This window comes from Triticum urartu, chromosome 1A, assembly GCF_056163025.1.
Source record: "Triticum urartu cultivar PI428250 chromosome 1A, HENAU_Tu73, whole genome shotgun sequence".
Taxonomy (NCBI): domain Eukaryota; kingdom Viridiplantae; phylum Streptophyta; class Magnoliopsida; order Poales; family Poaceae; genus Triticum; species Triticum urartu.
Genome location: NC_141873.1, coordinates 512,464,067 through 512,483,922, shown reverse-complemented (window position 1 = coordinate 512,483,922; position 19,856 = coordinate 512,464,067).

Here is a 19,856-nt window from a genome sequence, read left to right as displayed (position 1 = left end):
GGCCCCGGTGCCGGAGATGCGCCTGCCGCTGCGCAGCAGTCGACGCTTTAGGAGGAGTACTAGCTCCAAACCTGGCTTTTCCGGTTCGTTGATCCACAATACACTGCACAGAGGCGACCGCTGCCCGCCGAGGTCATCTCCAGCGATGAGGGCGACGACAACAGCTCCGGCGACAGCAAGTTCATCTAGCTAGTTTAATCTATGTCTATCTAGTTTGTGTGTATGTTTGTATGAACTTTGGCGAACTATGTGACGTGAACTATCTAGTTTATCTAAATTTAAATTTATAGTATGTTTATACCGGATCTGTTCTGTGCGAGCTTGGGTGTTCCCGTAAATTGATTTTACGGGACACTTCTTCTTCGGTACAACCCCCCTGAACACATCAACGGTCCAGATTAAAAGATACCCTTTTCTGAGAATAAGTGAGTAGGGGTAGGATGAGAAATCTAGGTGGGGGAGGTGTACCGTGACGTAGCGAGGCGCGTGTCCGTACGACCCGATGTACGCCCGTACGTGGGCGGTGTACGCCGCGTGAGGAGGAGGACGGGCCCACACATACTAAACCCTAATCCATTAATTCGGCGCGGATTAGGCGAATTCATTAACGCCGGTGCAGTGAGACCTCCCGTCGCCGGCGTCGGTCCACGAGCGGCGCGGATTCACACGCCACCGCCTGCCGCGTGCCTACGCACGCCACCGCTTGACCGCCTGCGCACGCCGCCCCCTCGCGTACCAGGCATTAATCGCCGGCACCGATTCACACGCCGCCGCCTGCCATTCTGCGCCCTTGACCGCCCGCTCGGCTGCCCCCCGGCATTGATCGCCGGCACCCTACCACTACTAGGGAAAAGCCTACCAGCAGCGAGGGTTTTGGGCCTCTCAGTAGTGCGGGCACCGGCGCTACTAATAAGGCGCTACAGCTAACGTATAGCAGTAGCGCCGGTTGTCCCACGCTACTGCTATACATGAATAGCTGTAGCGCTCTTTGGGAAAGGGCGCTACTGATATTATCTGCAGCGCTGTTTGCTGGGATGCGCTACTGACAATGCGGCGCTACTGCTAAATTTCCCCCTCGCTACTACTAGTTTATTTATTAGTTTTTTTTCTGCATATTTGTTTTGTATTTGTTTTGTATTTGAATAGGCTTTATACAATAATCTTTAGCATACCATACACATACAAATGTAATCATAGCATATACATACAATTAGTCTCATCAAATCATGTCATCATCATAATCGTCATCCAACACAAAGTGGTCTCTCGTCATCATCTCGAAAATAGCGATACAAGTCTCAAATGATATGCAAATACATCGTCATCCATCTAAACAATGATATACGCGAGAAGAGCTATCACTTTGAGAACATGAATTCGTATCCCTCTTTCGCATTAGCGTGAACCTCTAAACTAACTACTGTCTGTCGCTCGGAAACCGGAAGGGCCTGACACTCCGACCACTTGTCGTATATATACTCCTGGCATAGCACTTCTTCTCCATCTATGATCTATGCACCTGCATCATCACATGAGTCGATGATATGCAACATATATAGTTGAGCAACAGAAAGAGACAGACTTGGCAAAAATAAAAACAACATATCATAAGCATAAAATAACAAAGTTCATCATACCCCAAAATGCCCTAACTAGAGTGATTTTCGCTAGTCGAGGAGGACGGTTTAATTACATCACAAATAAAGTTTTACCGTGCATAACTCAAAGTTTTGTTATACAGAAAGTATGGACTATACGGACACATTGTCATATATCGACAATCACTCCAACATGTCGTTCCATCCATCCAAGTCAGGGAGATAGTCCCCGAGCCTAGTGAAAGGCTTCAGGTCGATACGCTGAGAGGCTATCCATGTTCGGACGTCTTCCCGTGACATTTGTCCTTCTCCGTAGAACATCCCTGTTTTTCCGACGACCTCCTTCATGATGATTTGGGACAGTTCGCGCTGGATGTTATAGAACTCAGCTCGACGTCGATGATCCTCGATATCTCCTATGTCCTTTGCCCATTGCAGAATATGGGCATCGCCGGATCTAGGTGACATGCGAAGGTTCTGGTGATCCCGTCTGTACTCCAGCATGTGGTGTAGGACATAGAATCCATCATTAAGAGAATCGTTCGGTTGCTGGATGCAGCAGAAGTCGGTCTTATGGCCGAAGGCGACCCTGCCGCCCCTTCTCTTCTTGTCCCTGACCTCTCCACCCCTTACTTGGTAGTAAAACATAGCACTGTCAAGAACATCCTTGATGTGGGTGTAATCCTTTTTGTGAATGTTCTTCGACGAGTCCAAGTAAAGAGCATGGGAGAATCGGGGGTAGAGGATGATGAGGACGGCGCGCCCGCCGCTGCGCAAAATAAGTCCTCAAATTAATTAGCCTCCACCGTGCAAATGAATGATTGAAATCGAAGGAAGGATAGCAGCGCGGATGACTTACACGGGATGATAAGGCACGAGAATCGCCCCCTTGTCCTTATTGGTGAGCATGAAACTGACGATGTAATCCCTCGCGTATTCACGGTGATTTGCGCAGACTCCTAAGAAGCCCTCGTGCATGTAGTACGGGTCAGCGACACAGATATGAGATATGTGCTCAACCCCGATGATGTAGTTCATGTGCAAGGCATAAAGGCGGACGAACGTAAAATCCAGCTTCTTCACGTGAAACATGTCGAATATGTAATCGAATCGGAGGAAGAACTTATCCGCGGGGAAGCTGTCGACGTACGACATTTGCCGCGGAACGTTAACCACGTAGAGTGGGTATCCTGGATCTTTCGAGGCGATGAGGTCTTTCTCTACCCGCAGCACATCGTCATGAAGTTTCTTTAGATCACCGAATCTGGCCCGTAGCGCTGTTGCAGGTAGGATTGGTTGACCGTGGATATGCCATTTATCCGCACCGGGGATATCTATACGGTCCTGAAGCCGAGGCTGGTGAGGCGGCTGGATCATAGAGACAGCTTTTTTGCCTTTCCTCGCTCTCTTCCTAAACTTCTTTACTACCGAAAGGTTGTCCATAATATGTTGAGACGGCAATTTAGGCACCGGCTCAGGGTGCTCAAACCCTGAGGAGGCGCCAGTATAGACATAATGTTCAGCAGCGCCATCGTCGTCCTCATCCTCATCCATGGCGACGTCATCAGCGACTAATGGAGCCTCCTCCTTACCCCGTCCGGTATCACCCAACCCGACACCCGACGATAATTGGGTAGGTGGGGTGTTGATGTTCATACCTTGCTGAGGCTACGTGCTCGTTGGTGTGCTCTCGGCCGCCTCCAGACGAAGCACACTCTTTGGCCACAACAGGACCCACCCAACATTGCAACAATCACCAAGCCGCCGCAGTGTCTCGTCGTCATCCCCCAGTAGTACTGGAGGAGGCAAATTCTCGTGGCCCGGTTTGACACTGGCCACGGAAACCTTGAAGACATTCGGGGGGATCGGCTGGCTGTGGAACAATGGTTCCTTCGGCTCCATTATCGTCGCCTTCCCCACGTCCACCTTCTGGTCGCCGATGGTGTACAATATGGTGCATTGGGTTTCGTCGGCCTGCAAAGAAAAGTCTGCGATGTGAGACATCCGAAAGGCAATGAAAACATGATATTATACATTTATATTGAAGGGGGCCGGTGTGACAGATACCGTGAGGGCGTCGAGCTCAGCCAAAGACGAAGCACCGCCTAGCACGTCCGGTGCGGGAGCCGGTGCGGGAGCAGGTGCAGCTGCAGGTGCTGGTGCAACGCTAGTCGAGCTGCTCCCCGCCAAGAAGTCAGCAAGGGAAAAGTCCGCTGCATCTTTTTTTGGATTTTTCCTGGTCCAATTGAAAACGGTCGGAAGCAAGGTAGTAGAAATATCTAAAGCCACCTATTTTGCGGCAGCTACAGCTGTTGCGACTGTCTCAGTTGATTTCTTCTCAACCGCAATCTCAACCCTCTTGTCGATGTTTTCTTCATTTAACCTCCGTCTTTCCTTTCTCTCCTCTGTGGTCTCACGGTAGTACTTCTTCCACGTGGCGCCGTCTCCGACACTGTGCACGCGTCCATACGACGGTCGAGTATCCACCGGTTTTTGTTTCAATATGTTCAACACCCGGTTGAATGGAGTGTCCCACTTGGGCCTCGCCAATGCCTCAGACGGCGAGTCGCTTTCGGCCGCAATCCTGTGCTGCTCTCTCTGCAAAAGGCACAACGATCGTTTACAAATATGACTAACATGTGCAGTCGAATTGATCAGAAACTAAAATTACCAGCAGTCTCATGAACTCCGTAATGACCGGTGTTGTCTCGTAAACCTTTTTCACTGGGTCCCAATGGTGTCGGGCCCTGAGGACGTCACACTCCTGCGGGACGGTGAACTCCGCCAAGGGGTCTGGGATGCCCAGACTCGCGGCTTCCGCGTCCTCCTTGGCCCATTTGGACCTCTTTCCGTTGTAACCATGGCTTCCGAGGTGGTGGCTCCCAATGTTCCTCTCTTGAAGCCCCTTCATGTACTTAGACTTTTTTTGGCATCTTCGGCCTCGCAAGCCTCCTTGAATATTTGAAACTGCTCTTCCGTGATTGTCAGATTATCCTTTACAATCTCGGAGTAGGGTTCCTTCTTGTCGATGATCCTTGCTTTCACTCAATTTTTCCAGGAGGCCAACGCGTCGCTAAACTTGGTCATGGCGTGTTTGTTTATCTTCTTCATTGCCGGGTCCTCATCTGGATCTTTATAATCCTTCTCATTCCGGCCCGGGAACAAGAATATCTGGTGAAACTTCTTTAGGAGGGAGCTCCTCATATTTTCTATCTTCTATAGTTTCTCATCGTTGATGGTGGCGGTTGTCCGTACGATGCAGCCTATTTGATTGCCGTAGCATCGACGCGCTTCCTCGGGCGCCGTTGGCTCAAAATTGCCGTCGTCCACCTCTGTGACCACCACTCGAGTAGTCCTGAGTTTGTTAGGAACCTGTTGCCTCTTTGCTTTCGGTTCTACACCGGCTCCGCTCCCCGAGGCAGCGCCAGTCTCGATGCCGGTCTGAGTCTGAGCGCCGGTCTCAGTCTCAGCACCGGTCTGCGTGTCGGTCTCCGTCCCCAATGCCACCGGTGGGCCCAGCAATAACATCGGTTGATCATCGGTAAGGCTAAAAAATTCGTCTGCCGCCCGGTAGGCGTCGTCGCAATCACCAGAACCATGTCCTTCATCGTTGCTAGCCATGTTTCCTATGATTAAATCTAGTCAATTAATTCTAGACCTAATAAAATGAATAATGACATAAAAAGGCCTATTGTTTTGCAGAATGTTGACTCCTTCCTGGTGCGGCAAATCACGGGCACTCGATATGTCCTAGTTTGTAGCACAAGTCATGCCGAAATTCACGGAAAATTTCGGCATGAGCTTTGCTAAAAAGTGGACAAATCGAGAACCTAAAATTTGCCAGAAAAGAAATGAATCAACATTCCGGCAAAACATAGGCCACTAAGCATCATTCCCTGCAAACAGTGTCCAAATATACACGAGCAACCACATGTGCAAACAGTGTAGAAGAAAATTCATTTAACTACTAATAGAACAAAATTCAGTTAACTTTTGTGCTCTATAATGATGAAAGGAAAAAAATTTCAGTTAACAACTAATTTCATTCATTTAGGTTATTCATTTAACATCACCAAATTAACCTACTGTACCAATACTACTAGTAGCACTACTAACCTAATTAACCTAGCAAAACTCTAGTGCCCTAACTGAAAAACATCTAATTAACATCTACTAGTACCACTATTGCCCTAACCTAATTAACATCTACTAGTATCACTATATACTATACAAGCAGCATCTACCCTAATTAAACCCTACTGCCCTAACTAACTTTTGTTGTAAACCAAATTTTTTGCTCTAAACTAATTTTTTCTCTAACATCTACTACTTAACATCCTTTGCTCTAAACTAAATTTTTTGCTATAAACAAACTTTTGCTCTACTAATTTTTTCTCTAGAATGCAGAGAGAGATGAGTGGGGGGAGGGGTGGGGGACTTACAGAGAGGGGAGAGACGGTGGCGGGGAGGTGCTCGGTGATGGAGGCAGGGGCGGAGAGGGCGGGCTCGGGCACGGGCAACGGCGGTCTTGGGCGGGCTCGGGCGGCGATGAGGTGGAGGGCTCCGACGGTGACGTCGAGGGCGGTCTCGGGCGGCGGCGGTGAGGCTGAGGGCGGCCTCGGGCAGCGGCAGTGAGGATGACGGCGGCCTCGGGGGGAGACGGTGAGGTTGCGGGCGTCCACGCCAGCAGGAGACGGCGGCGAAGTGGGGCGACGGCGAATTGGGGAGACGGCGGCGAGGGCGAGGGATTTGGGGAAGAAGTGGTGGCCGGGGGGCCGGGGGGAAACCGCTGTTTAAGTGAAACGTAACGGTAGCGCATTTCCGAAAACGCGCTATAGCTAAGTTAGCTATAGCGCGTTTCGTGAAACCCGCTACTGCTATTACTTTCTCCTTTTTTCCCTTTTTTCTTTTATTTTTCTTTACATTGTATTTTTTTCCTTTCTCCTTTTTCTATTTCTTCCATTTTCATTTACTTTTCTACTTGTTTTCACTTTATTTTATTTCCGGTAGCAGCAGCGCCTTACACGTAAGCGCGCTACAGCTAAGGAGAGTAGCAGTAGCGCTGGGCCAGTATACGCGCTACTGCTAGGTTGGGCTAGCCATGCGCGCCCAGTTCAAACATAGCAGCAGCGCTTTTCGCTAGTACGCGCTACTGCAAAAGTCATAGCAGTAGCACGGTTTATTTACGTGCGCTGCTACTAAGTAGCAGTAGCGTTTGATTTTGTACAGCGCTACTGGTAAGATTCTGTGTATAGGCTTTTCCCTAGTAGTGCACCCACCCACCACTACGCCCTATAGAGAGCGCCTCGCGCCCTCCGTCGGCTCGTACACCACCCTCACCTCGCCTCTCCTTCTCCCCCTGTCGCCGGCGTCGCCCTCTTGCGCCCTTCCCCCCTTGCGCGCCTGTGACGTCCCCGATTCAATCGTACACTAATCATACACGCAAACGTGTACGATCAAGATCAGGAACTCACGGGAAGATATCACAACACAACTCTAAAATAAAATAAGTCATACAAGCATCATATTACAAGCCAGGGGCCCCGAGGGCTCGGATACAAGAGCTCGATCATAGACGAGTCAGCAGAAGCAATAGTATCTGAGTACAGACATAAGTTAAACAAGTTTGCCTTAAAAAGGCTAGCACAAACTGGGATACAGATCGAAAGAGGCGCAGGCCTCCTGCCTGGGATCCTCCTAAACTACTCCTGGTCGCCGTCATCGGGTTGCACGTAGTAGTAGGCACCTCCGGTGTAGTAGGAGTCGTCGTCAACTGTGGCGTCTGGATCCTGGGCTCCAACATCTGGTTGCGACAACCAGGTAGAAGGGATAGGGGGAAAAGAAGGAGAAAGCAACCGTGAGTACTCATCCAAAGTACTCGCAAGCAAGGAACTACACTACATATGCATGGGTATATGTGTAAAGGGCCATATCGATGGACTGAACTGCAGAATGCCAGAATAAGAGGGGGATAACTAATCCTGTCGAAGACTACGCTTCTGGCAGCCTCCGTCTTGCGGCATGTAGAAGAGAGTAGACTGAAGTCCTCCAAGTAACATCGCATAGCATAATCCTAACCGACGATCCTCCCCTCGTCGTCCTGTGAGAGAGCGAGCACCGGTTGTATCTGGCACTTGGAAGGGTGTGTTTTATTAAGTATCCGGTTCTAGTTGTCATAAGGTCAAGGTACAACTCCAAGTCGTCCTATTACCGAAGATCACGGCTATTCGAATAGATTAACTTCCCTGCAGGGGTGCACCACATAACCCAACACGCTCGATCCCATTTGGCCGGACACACTTTCCTGGGTCATGCCCGGCCTCGGAAGATCAACACGTCGCAGCCCTACCTAGGCACAACAGAGAGGTCAGCACGCCGGTCTAAATCCTATGGCACAGAGGTCTGGGCCCATCACCCATTGCACACCTGCACGTTGCGAGGGCGGCCGGAAGCAGACCTAGCCTAGCAGGCGTTCCAGTCCAATCCGGCGCGCGCCGCTCAGTCGCTGACGTCACGAAGGCTTCGGCTGATACCACGACGTCGAGTGCCCATAACTATCCCCGCGTAGATGGTTAGTGCGTATAGGCCAGTAGCCAAACTCAGATCAAATACCAAGATCTCGTTTAACATGTTAAGTATCTGTCAACGCCGACCAGGGCCAGGCCCACCTCTCTCCTAGGTGGTCTCAACCTTCCCTGTCGCTCCGCCACAAAGTAACAGTCGGGGGCCGTCGGGAAACCAGGCCCACCTCTACCGGGATGGAGCCACCTGCCCCTTCAGCCCCCATCTCCGAACAGTATCATAAGTAATGTAACTGTGTAAAGTATTTAGTATATGCCCGTGATCACCTCCCGAAGTGATCACGGCCCAGTAGTATAGCATGGCAGACGGACAAGAGTGTAGGGCCACTGATGGAACACTAGCATCCTATACTAAACAGTAGGATAGCAGGTAATGGTAACAACAGTAGTAGCAAGGACAGGCTATGCATCAGGATAGGAATAACGGAAAGCAGTAACATGCTATGCTACTCTAATGCAAGCAGTATAGAGAAGAGTAGGCGATATCTGGTGATCAAAGGGGGGCTTGCCTGGTTGCTCAGACAAGGAGGGGTCGTCGGTGACGTAGTCGACCACAGGGGCATCAGCATCGTCACGGGATCTACCGGAAAGAAGTAACGGATGGGGAACACAATAAACAACAGAGCAATCAAAGTATAACATGGCGATGCGCGGTGCTAGAGGTGACCTGACGCGGTAGTAAGTGATACTGGTGAAGGGGGAAACATCCGGGAAAGTATTCCCGGTGTTTCGCATTTTTAGGCAGGGGAGTCGGAGGGGGAAAGTTGTGAGTTTGATATGTTAGGGGTGCGTGGCGGACGAACGGGTTGTGTATCCGGGTTCATCTCGTCGTTCTGAGCAACTTTCATGTACAAAGTTTTTCCATCCGAGCTACGGTTTATTTTCTATTAATTTTAAAAGATTTTAAATCATTTTAGGATTTATTTAATTATTTTAATTCGAAAATTAGAGGTTAAATGCTATGGATACACATAAGTGTACCCAGAGGTGTACACATGGGGCTGACTGGTGGGGACAGGGGGCTGACTCAACAGCCCAGTCAGCAGTCAAAGTTTGACTATTGACTGGTCAACCTGACAGATGGGGTCCGTTGACTGGGTCAACTGCATAGTCAGCAGTCAACAGTCCTGTTGACTTAGTCAAACTTAAGTGTGGGTCCCACTGTCATTGACTGTTAACTAACTAACTATGTTAATTAGGTTAACTAGTGTTTAGGTTAAACTAAAAAGAATTAATTAAGTTAATTAATTACTAAATTAATTAATTAATAATTATTTTTATTATATATTTATTTCTAATATATATTTTTTAAATTCTTCTTTTTTTATAACATTCCAGGGGCTGGGCCCCACATGTCAATGGCCCAGAGGCCTAGCAGTTTTGGGCGCTGGTTGTGGGCATAGCCCGAACGGGCGCACGCCCAGGGGCGCGCAAAACCAACTGGCGGTGAGCGGGCGCAAGGGCAGCGGTGGCTGGAGCGATGGCGGGCAGGGGGCCTCGGTGGTCGGGACGTGCGGGCATGCGGGTGCGGGCGAAGCCGCAGCCCGCCTGGTAGCAAGGTGAGGCCGGAGCGGGGTCTGCTCGGCGCGGCCGGTGCAGCCGGCCGGCGCGGGCGCGGCCGAGCCGTGGTCAGCGGCAGGAGGCAGGGGGGCCAGTGCGGGGGGGGCGGCAACGCATCGGCGGGTCGGCGGCGCGAGGCGCGCTGCGGCTCCGGCAAACAGCGGGACAGCGAGCGGCAGTGGAGGGGACCGCGGCCAAACTGTACGGGACAGAGGGAGAGACGGGGGAGGGCGAGGCCCTCACCGGCGATGTAGAGACCAGGGGGCCGGCGAGGCTCGAGGTGGCTTTGGGGAGGAGGATGGGGAAGATGCCCGGGCGGAGTGGAGGCAGGCCGGCGGGGAGGTCCGACGTCGTGGCCTCCGGCGAGGTCCTCGGGCAGCGACGTCAAGGCGATCCGGCGACGGCAAGGGATCAGTGGCGTATCCGCGCGACGAGGGCGAGGTGGAGGTGGGATGAGGCGGCGACGAGGAACGCCAGCGGCATCGGCAGGGGCGGGGCGTCGTGCCCGGCCCAAATCGGGCAGAGGGGGGGCGAGGAGCGAGGGGGGAGTGGGGGTTTCGTCCCCGATCCAATCTAGATCGGGAGAGCGGTGGGAACGACGTGGGGGGGAGTGCGGGTGGTTGGGTTAGGGTTTGAGCAGGGGTGTGGGTTATGGGAGTGAGGGGTGTGGCCGGTTGGGCCGGTGGCCGAACGGGCCGGCCTGCTGGGCCGAAGCCCAGTGGGGGGGCCTTTCTCTCTTTTCCTTTTTTTCCTTTTGTTTGTTTTCTGTTTTATTTTATTATTTCTTTCTTTCTTTATTTTAGTTGCATTTTAATTTAGTAAAATATACACTTAGTATCTAACTTAGTATTTCAACTTAGTCCATAGTCACAAAAAAATCTAGACCCCAAATAACTTAGTTTGACATTTTATTAATTATAAAAGGTATTTAATTAATCGTTTTGCTACTGTTTTATTTATCTCATAGTATTTAAACATTTTATAAATGTGCAGTTTTCCCATCATAATTATCTATGCAATATTTGGTTCACTCCGAACATTTTAGTTTTAATATTTGAAAACTTTTATCGTTTGCCTGATTTTGAATTTGAATTTGAATCGGTTTCAAACTAACTCGAGATTAGCAACTATAATTGAGGTGACGTGGCATCATTACCAGAGGAGCACTGTAGCTTAATTACCCGGGCGTCACAATTCTCCTCCACTACAAGAAATCTCGTCCCGAGATTTAAGAGGGGAAGTGCGGGGAAGGGATTAGGTTGCGAAATTCTAATGGGTCTTGTTGGTCTTGGTTACTCTTCTCGAGGAGGTCGATCCATTACATTGTTGTCTTCACTTCTCTGCTTCAGGTCATCATGGTGATGTCGTCCTTTTCTCGGGAACTCCAACGTACTTACGAATAGGTAAGGGGAAGCTCGGCTACGACAGAATGCTTATGAGGGAAACAATCTGGGGGTTAACCCATGAATGAGCATAAGATTATCTCTCGAGTTGAACATATCGAATACATCAAGAGTAAGGTACGAAGGTACAATAAGAGGTTCCAAGTGGATAGATAGTTGCTCGAAGTCTGAACCAGAGTGAGAAAGGGTTTCAGAGCAGCGAGAGTAAGTATTGCGTCTGATACCAGAATAGAGCACTAGGAAGGTGGCCCGTGAATTAAATACGAAGCCAAGCGCGAGGAATAACTTCGACAACAGGGTGTATAGGAGAGTCAGGTTTCGATCCTGTGGAACTGTGGGTTATGGGCCCACCATGTGGGTTAAAACTAGGAAGGGCGTTGACATCTTGCATGGTCATGTAGGCAAGGCATGTCAGAGGTTAGTCTGTCAGTTATGTCGACAACAACATCGGTACCAAGGGCGAGGGACGAAGAGAACCATTTTCCTGCTCGTTGAAAGAGGCGGACCATTAGGCAAAGTTTCTCGTCCATCGGTGGTTACCGGAATGTCAACAACAATAGTAATAGGGTCTTACTGACAGAGTTGTACACTGAGGTGCTTATAAAAGCAGTGACGTATTACTGCTTAGATCGTATAAACCTCAAGAAGTTTAAACAGAACAATGGAAAGGAGAATGTGATTATCAGATTAAACAGAACAATGGAAAGGAAAATGTGTTTAAACACATATTTCGGGGGTATATCCTTCCCAAGAACAAGCAGAGTATGATATCCAAGCCCGGATATTAAGTAGAAAAGCCTCTAGGTAAGGGGAGAGAAATTTCATGACATTATCCATATAGCATTGTTTGGATAATTGAGCAAGAAACAATTAGCATTGGGCTTCAAATGTTCTTGTTGATGAACAGAGTACCACAGACATGCTTTGAGATAGCATTGACATGGTCTTCAATCAAAGGTCGGACTTTGGATATACAAAGGATTCACCAGGAACAATTTATAAAGAAAGTCATTCCATTTCCTCATGGAAGAATGGTTATCCTTGCTAAAAAGGAAACTAAAACATTAGGTACTCCGGTGAGGTGTGCTAGGCATGACATCACCTTACCGAGTCATATAAGGACCAATGTTATGACTCTTGAAAAATGTTCCAACCATCATATATGACCGAGGTTCAGATCCGATTGGTGTCAGGATACCTCAGACATTAGGATGCCTGAGAAGAAAAAGGTCCAACATAATTTTGACGAGATGACCATGTAAGATTCTCGGGGAAATGAACTATGGAAGCGAGTTCCAAAACAAGAGTTCATCATTAAACCAAGAAGAGGATGAGGAGGTAGATGATGAACTCAGTGACAATTCATTGATATCTCCAAAAGATGGATTTCCACGATTATGTGAACAAGGAGATAACATTTTCAGATCAAATAATATAATGAAGTATGCTCGAGGAAAACATACACAATTAAACATTGGTTGAAAGGTTTGCCCGAATTATGGGTTGGGTTGCACGACCAATGTCAGAATGGTGATTCAATAATCAATAGTCTAAGAATGAACGGATATGGCAAGAAGTATCACTTGTACCAAGAATGCATAAGAGGTGGTGAAATTCCCATAACATTCTTGACATAAAAGGTGCACTATCCAAGGTAAAGAAGAACAATGCTGGGTAGCAAGGAACTCAAGGTATAACACAAAACACGAACAAGTTTGTGTCGAACGGAAGGCAATAAAGTGGTAGATGATAAAACAAATCATCAAGGGCACGGATGGTATTTCTCATCATGAATTCGATATAAATCTTGGAAGAGCTCAGGATGTTGCTGATGACCACGACACATTTGTCGAGAGATTTCATGAAGATGTAATCGGTCGGCGATGACATCAAGTCAAATGATGATGCAGCGGAAGTCAAATAATACTTGAAGAAGAACTCATAAGAAGTTAAGCAGTTATGTGATAATCTCGAGATACCAGAGGGGGTAATACTCGATGACAGATCACAGTAGAGGTTGGACTGGCGTATTGCTCTACAGAAGACAAGCGCTTAAACTTGCACGCGAAATGGTATTTAAAGGAAAACATGGTCGGAACCATGATTGCAAAAGGCCAGATCCCGGATATAAGATGAACTCATACCAAAGGAATAATTTAATTTAAGAGAAGCTTTAATGATAAGATCTACATCGTGTCCATGGGCATGAACACAAAGTTCAAGGTCGACTCCCACTTCTCCAATGCATAACCTTTCATTCACTTCTCACTTTCAAAGAAGTTGTAGTGTTTGAAATTTTATCTGGCAAAATACCAGAAGTGTATGACTCGTGAAAACTTTCGAGTTCACACAGTTTAGAGAAGGCATATATTCAACCCATAGGGGCTTCTTAAAAACATATACCACAAGTTTCAAGAGTAAATATCACAAGCTCGAAAGTAGAGCAAGGTTGAGAAAGTAGATGATACCATTTGCCAAAGGCATTATGTATCCGAGGGAAGGCTCACAAGGTTATTGAATATGAAGGACGATGTCGGATAAAATCCATTAAAGGATCTACCGGTCCATAACAGAGCTGACGTGAGCACCGGCACACAACCAGAGGAAGTAACAATGCAAAGGCATTGGATTATGGAAAAAACTGACTAATCCAGAGCTCAAATGCAAAGGAATTATGATTTTCAAATCAAGGGATCAGAAGCAATGTTCTGATTAGGGATGGATAAGTTGAATAGCCTTAGGGGTACAAACGACGGCAATTGGATTTGTTGAGAACCAGCTCATGTTTAAAATGACGTCTGAGCCGGAAAGATAATTTAGAAGGATCAACTGATGATTGCGTGCATTCGCACTCATGTTGAATCAAAGGGATCAAAATGACGGTGTCTAAGGATACTAACGAATATTGTCAGACATATGGAAAGCATCCATCATGCAAACAGACAAGTATTGCAGAGCAATAAGCTACTAAGGATTTTTTTTGAGGATCGAATAGTATTTCGATGACCATTGTGAAACACATGAACAACTAGGGGATGAGCGGATACTCGATAAATGTGAGAATTATCCGTAGGGGTATTCAGGTGACAAAGAACAGCAAGGCAGTAAGCTCAAAGGATTATCGAAACAACGACGAGTATTTCGGGGTATCTTGTAATAATAAGACCGACTGGGAATAAAAGTAAGAACGACAGGTGTAAGTATTTATCCATAGGGATTTATCGGTGGTAGGGAATTGCAAAAGCAATGGCACAAAGCTTCAGGAGAACATCAGAGAGTATTATCAGAATCTTCTGTTGAAGCAGCCGATCATCTGTAATGAAGGGCTCTCCGGGAGAAAGTGATAACGAGATCCTAATGTTAGATTTAGCAAAATTCATTTAACCTGAATAGAAGAGAGTTCAGAGTCCCAGAGTAAGGATCGAGGAGTAAAAGATCCTAATACCACCCAGAGGGCGACGTGGGCCCGTAAGCCGCACAACCATGTTAGTAAAAGTTTTTCAATGACTAGACTCGACTTCGTCCAAGGAGTTGGAAAGGGGGATTCCTACAGGTAGTCGCCTCTGATACCAACTTGTGACGTCCCCGATTCAATCCACTGGTAGAAAAAGGGCCTATAGTCCCGGTTCGTAAGGGCCTTTAGTCCCGGTTCCTGAACTGGGACTAAAGTGTCAGTACTAATGCCCTGACCCTTTAGTCCCGGTTCAATCCAGAACCGGGACTGATGGGCCTCCACGTGGGCAGTGCGTAGAGCCCAGTCAGGAGACCCTTTGGTCCCGGTTGGTGGCACCAACTGGGACCAATAGGCATCCACGCGTCAGCATTTCTGGGGCTGGGGTTTTTGTTTTTTTTTGAAGGGGGGGGGTTGGGGGTTTTGGGGGGTTAATTTAGGTGTTTCATATATTGTGTTAGCTAGCTATAATTAATAGAGAGAAGTGTCCTCTCTTACGTCCGTGCTTGGTCGACGCTACGTACTATACATGCGTATAGAGAGGACTAGACACGCTAGTTAGCTAGTAAGCAAACGAAGGAAACAAAAGATCGTCATGAACATATATGCATACAGAGAGAAGTGATATCGACCACCTCTCCTTCTCCAAGAGATTGGTCGAACAACAAGTTCTCGTATATCTATCCGACACTACCGGCTACATATATACAATAATTATCTCTTACAAATATAATCATACGGACTCATGGTCCACATAGTATTCTCCGTCTTCAGCGATCACTTGGTCAAGAAAGAATGCCGACAATTCCTCTTGAATTGCTCGCATGCGAGCTGGTGCTAGGAGTTCATCCCACTTCCGAAACATCTAATTTGAAGAAGGGGGTCAATACATATATATATGAATGAATGAAACTCAATACAAATGATGGTAATAAAATAAAATTGTGAATGTTGTTATTTACGTACTTCATATTGTTCGTCAGAGTACCCGCCCCGCTCACAGGTCATGTGGCGGATGGACTCGCAGACGTAGTATCCACAGAAATCATTCCCTTGTTCCTGCCACAACCACTTTACAAGAAATAGAGGTCAATCAAACTGATAAGCAAGAATGCTAAATGGTATTGATGAAACTAGCGCTTGAATCACTAGGAGATGCGCGGAACATGGTACTATAGTACGTACTTTCGGGTGTCTAAATTCCAGCTCCTTCGGCAGTCCCGGAACTTTTCTGGTGAATTTTCTCCAAACCCTGCCGAACAAAGAAAACAATTACTTGATATCAGGAAATGAACAAAGTTGCTGATATGGTGCATAATGATCGATTTAACTTACTTCTTGAGGATTTCAGTCATGTCTGCATACTCCTGGGGATCTTTTCGTTTAGAGTCCAAGACGGTTACTACTCCCTGCTCAAGCCTAATCTCTAGGAGAATATAGTGGAAACTGCACACGCATGCATAACTCATCAATTACATTACTATAACCTGGACTAATATATAAGGGAAACCGAATATGCACAAGACAGTAACACTCACTTGAAGTTGTAAGGAACGAGTATTATATCTTTGTTTTCATTTTTTTGAATGATCGTAGCAAGTTGGCCTCGGTATCTCCGGGACGATGTTCAACCTCAGTTGCATCTATGAGATATGTGTTAACGAACCCAATATCACCGATTTGTCTTTTCTTCAATTCGGCGATCTTCATTCTGCATAATATAGTGAGGATAATTATAAATACATGCAATGAAAGAGATGAGCTATATAGAGAGACTTAATGACAGAAGTAGTAGTACTTACAGACAGTAGCAGGTGATCGTTGTTTTATCGAGGGCCAATTGATTGAAAAACTGATAGAACTCCTCAAATGGAATAGGCAACAGTTCAATTCCAACGAGGTCATGCTCCGGTTTAACTCTCGCATACAAAGTACTCCTCCCCCCAGACTCTCTGCAGATTTTCAAGTACCAATCATGTAATCTTCGCATCATCGTTGTTAAAGATTTTTCATCTTTGACGAGAGGCTTCCCGTACTCGTATCTGTGTATCTGCACCTCCATGGTATTATAATGTACATCGTCGGGCAGGTAATCGTCAACATTGCCATAACCGGGCACCATCCTCGGATTGACGATGTCGCTAGGCACCTTGAGGGGGGGGGCACAATTGCTTCGCTTGTTCGCCGAGCTGGGCAATTTGTTTCCCAGCTGCTCGTCGTTCTTTCATCCTTTGATCACTGACTGTACTTCCCGGCCGCTCCGCTTCGGCCCATGTCTTTGCAATAATGCGCTCACAGTTGCCTTTCAGCGGAGACTTGGGTGGTTTTGCCAGGGCAGCCAGAGTGCGCTTCACTTTCACCGGATCTACCTTCTCCTCCGGAGGTGGATGTCTCTTTGCTTTCAACCCTTGAAACCAGTCATCCACTTCGGTTCGCACGATCTTCGCATTCTCCTCCGGGGTCCTCTCGTATGGTAACTTCTCTGGAGTCTTCAGAGAAGGACCGAATCTGTATGTCCTCCCGCCTCTGGTTGTACTGCTAGACGCCGACCGAGCAGACGGAGCGGTTGTCTTCTTTACTTGCTTACGAGGCGGAGGATAAGGACTACGACGCGCCGGAGCAGCTGGAGCGGCGGCAGGTCTATTCCGCCTTTGCTGACGAGGCGGAGAAGGAGGAGGTTGGCTGCTCGGGCGTGTCGGTGCAGGCGGAGAAGGAGGCGGAGTGCCGCCACGCGCCGGAGAAGGAGCCGGCCGAGGGCCCTGATCGTCACTCGCCGGAGGAGGAGGCGGTGGAGGAGGCGGAGTGCCCTGACTCGCCGGAGGAGGAGGAGGAGGCGGAGGCGTCCAGTTCGGAAGGTTGATGAGCTCCTTCCGCCATAGGCATGGAGTCTTTAGAGCAGACCCCAGCCGAGTCTCCCCTTCACCGGTAGGGTGGTCAAGCTGGAGGTCCTCAAATCCCTCCGTTATTTCATCCACCATCACCCTAGCATATCCTTCTGGAATCGGCCGGCAGTGAAAAGTTGCGCCGGGTTCAGTAGGATAAACAGAGCCAACAGCCGCCTTGACCTCCAAATTCATCCATTGCGTCATAAGGTGGCAATTTTGAGACTCTATGATAGCATCCACGGGATAGCTGGCAGGAGCCGTCAAGGCATGCTCTGGCTGAAGCAGCTCGGTGGAAGCCACGCTGCTTCTGCGCTGAGATGGCGGGGTAGCTTCGGGGGAGGCTTCGGCAGTACGTTTGCTGCGATTTGCTTCTCGTTCCTCTATCGCGTCTACCCTTGCTTGCAGCGCCTGCATTTGGGTCTGCTGCACTTTTTTCCTCCTCTCATGGGATTTGTAACCGCCTGCGTCCGGAAACCCAACCTTCCATGGAATGGAGCCTGGCGTGCCTCGTGTCCGTCCAGGGTGCTCAGGATTCCCGAGGGCCATTGTGAGCTCGTCGTTCTCTCTGTCTGGGAAGAACGTCCCTTCCTGCGCTGCTTCGATATACTGCTTAAGCTTACTGACTAGTATGTCCATTTGATCGTTCGTCCAAATGCACTTCCCTGTTACAGGGTCCAAGGTTCCGCCAGCCCCGAAGAACCAAGTCCGGCAACGGTCTGGCCAGTTAATTGTCTCTGGTTCGATCCCTTTATGAACCAGATCATTCTCAGTCTTGGACCACTTAGGCCGGGCTACGAGGTAGCCACCTGACCCCGTGCGATGGTGAAGCTTCTTCTTCGCAGCATTTTGCTTGTTTGTCGCCAACATCTTCTTACTCTTTTCCGATGTCTTGTGGGCCACAAATGTGGGCCAGTGATCTCTGATCTTCTCATATCTGCCCTTGAATTCTGGTATCTCATTATTTTCGACAAACTTATTCAGCTCTTTCTTCCACCTCCTGAATAGTTCTGCCATCCTCTTCAGAGCAAAAGACTTGATTAATTTCTCTTTAACTGGGTTCTCTGGATTATCCTCTGGCGGTAGGGTGAAATTTGACTTCAGCTCAGTCCAAAGATCATTTTTCTGCATATCATTGACATAAGACACCTCAGGGTCTTCTGTAGACGGCTTAAACCATTGCTGGATGCTTATCGGGATCTTGTCCCTAACCAGAACCCCGCACTGAGCAACAAATGCGCTCTTTGTCCTGAGGGGTTCAATAGGTTGGCCGTCGGGCGCGATTGCTATGATCTCAAACTTTTCATCCGACCTCAACTTTTTCTTCGGGCCTCGTCTCTTTACCGAAGTTGTGCTCGATCCGGAGGGCTAGAAAAAAGAACAAAGACTTAATTAATATGTGTACATACCAAAACAATGAATGCATCAATCAGCTAGTCAGCACAGGCTTAACTAATATATATACCTGGCCGGACTCGGTTCGGTCACCGGAGCCGTCATCACGGTCTCCTTCTTGCACCGGCATTGGGTCACCGGAGACGTCCTCATGTTCTTCTTCTTGCACCGGCATTAGGTCACCGTAGCCAGCTTGTTCACCCTCTCCTTCCAGACCATCGGTTTCGTTGAGAAACAACGAGATGGCATCACTTCCTTCTGCGATTATGTCCCTCAACAACGCTTCTTTTGCTTCGTCTAGGGCGGTGTCCATAGTTTCTACAAATATTTACAACATGGCAATTGTTATTCAAACATGACAGATGGATATATTAGTGCCAAACGTAGAACTAGCTACCTACTCATAGTAAGCTATCGGGAGGGGGTATATATCGACAACGACGACACTACATCTATGTCCCTCGACGACCCTCGTTCCCGATAAAAAAAGAGGAAGAAGAAGAAGAAAAAAAAGAGGAGAAGAAAGAATAGAGGAGAAGATCTCCTCTATTCTTTCTTCTCCTCTTTTTTTTTCTTCTTCCTCTTCTTTTTTTATCCTCTTCTTCCTCTCATGTTCGAGAGGATCGCCGAGGGGTCGGGAGGTTGCCTAGTGTCAAAGGATTCAACAAAACCATGTCTTCATCATTAGGCGAAAGTAACATGTGCATGATGGTACGAAGCTCTTCAAAGTTGTTCTGGAACGGAGTCCCAGATAGGATAATTCGCTTTTTGCTACAAAGTTCAGCAAGAGCCTTCCGAATATCGCTATTTGGAAGGCCTTTGCTGAATTCGTACCAAAAGGCGGATTATTCTATCCGGGACTCCATTCCAGAACAACTTTGCAGAACTTCGTACCAACATGCCCTGGTTACTTCCGGCTAATGATGAAGGCATGGATTTCTTCAATACTTTGACACTAGGAAACCTCTCTCGACCCCTCGTCGATC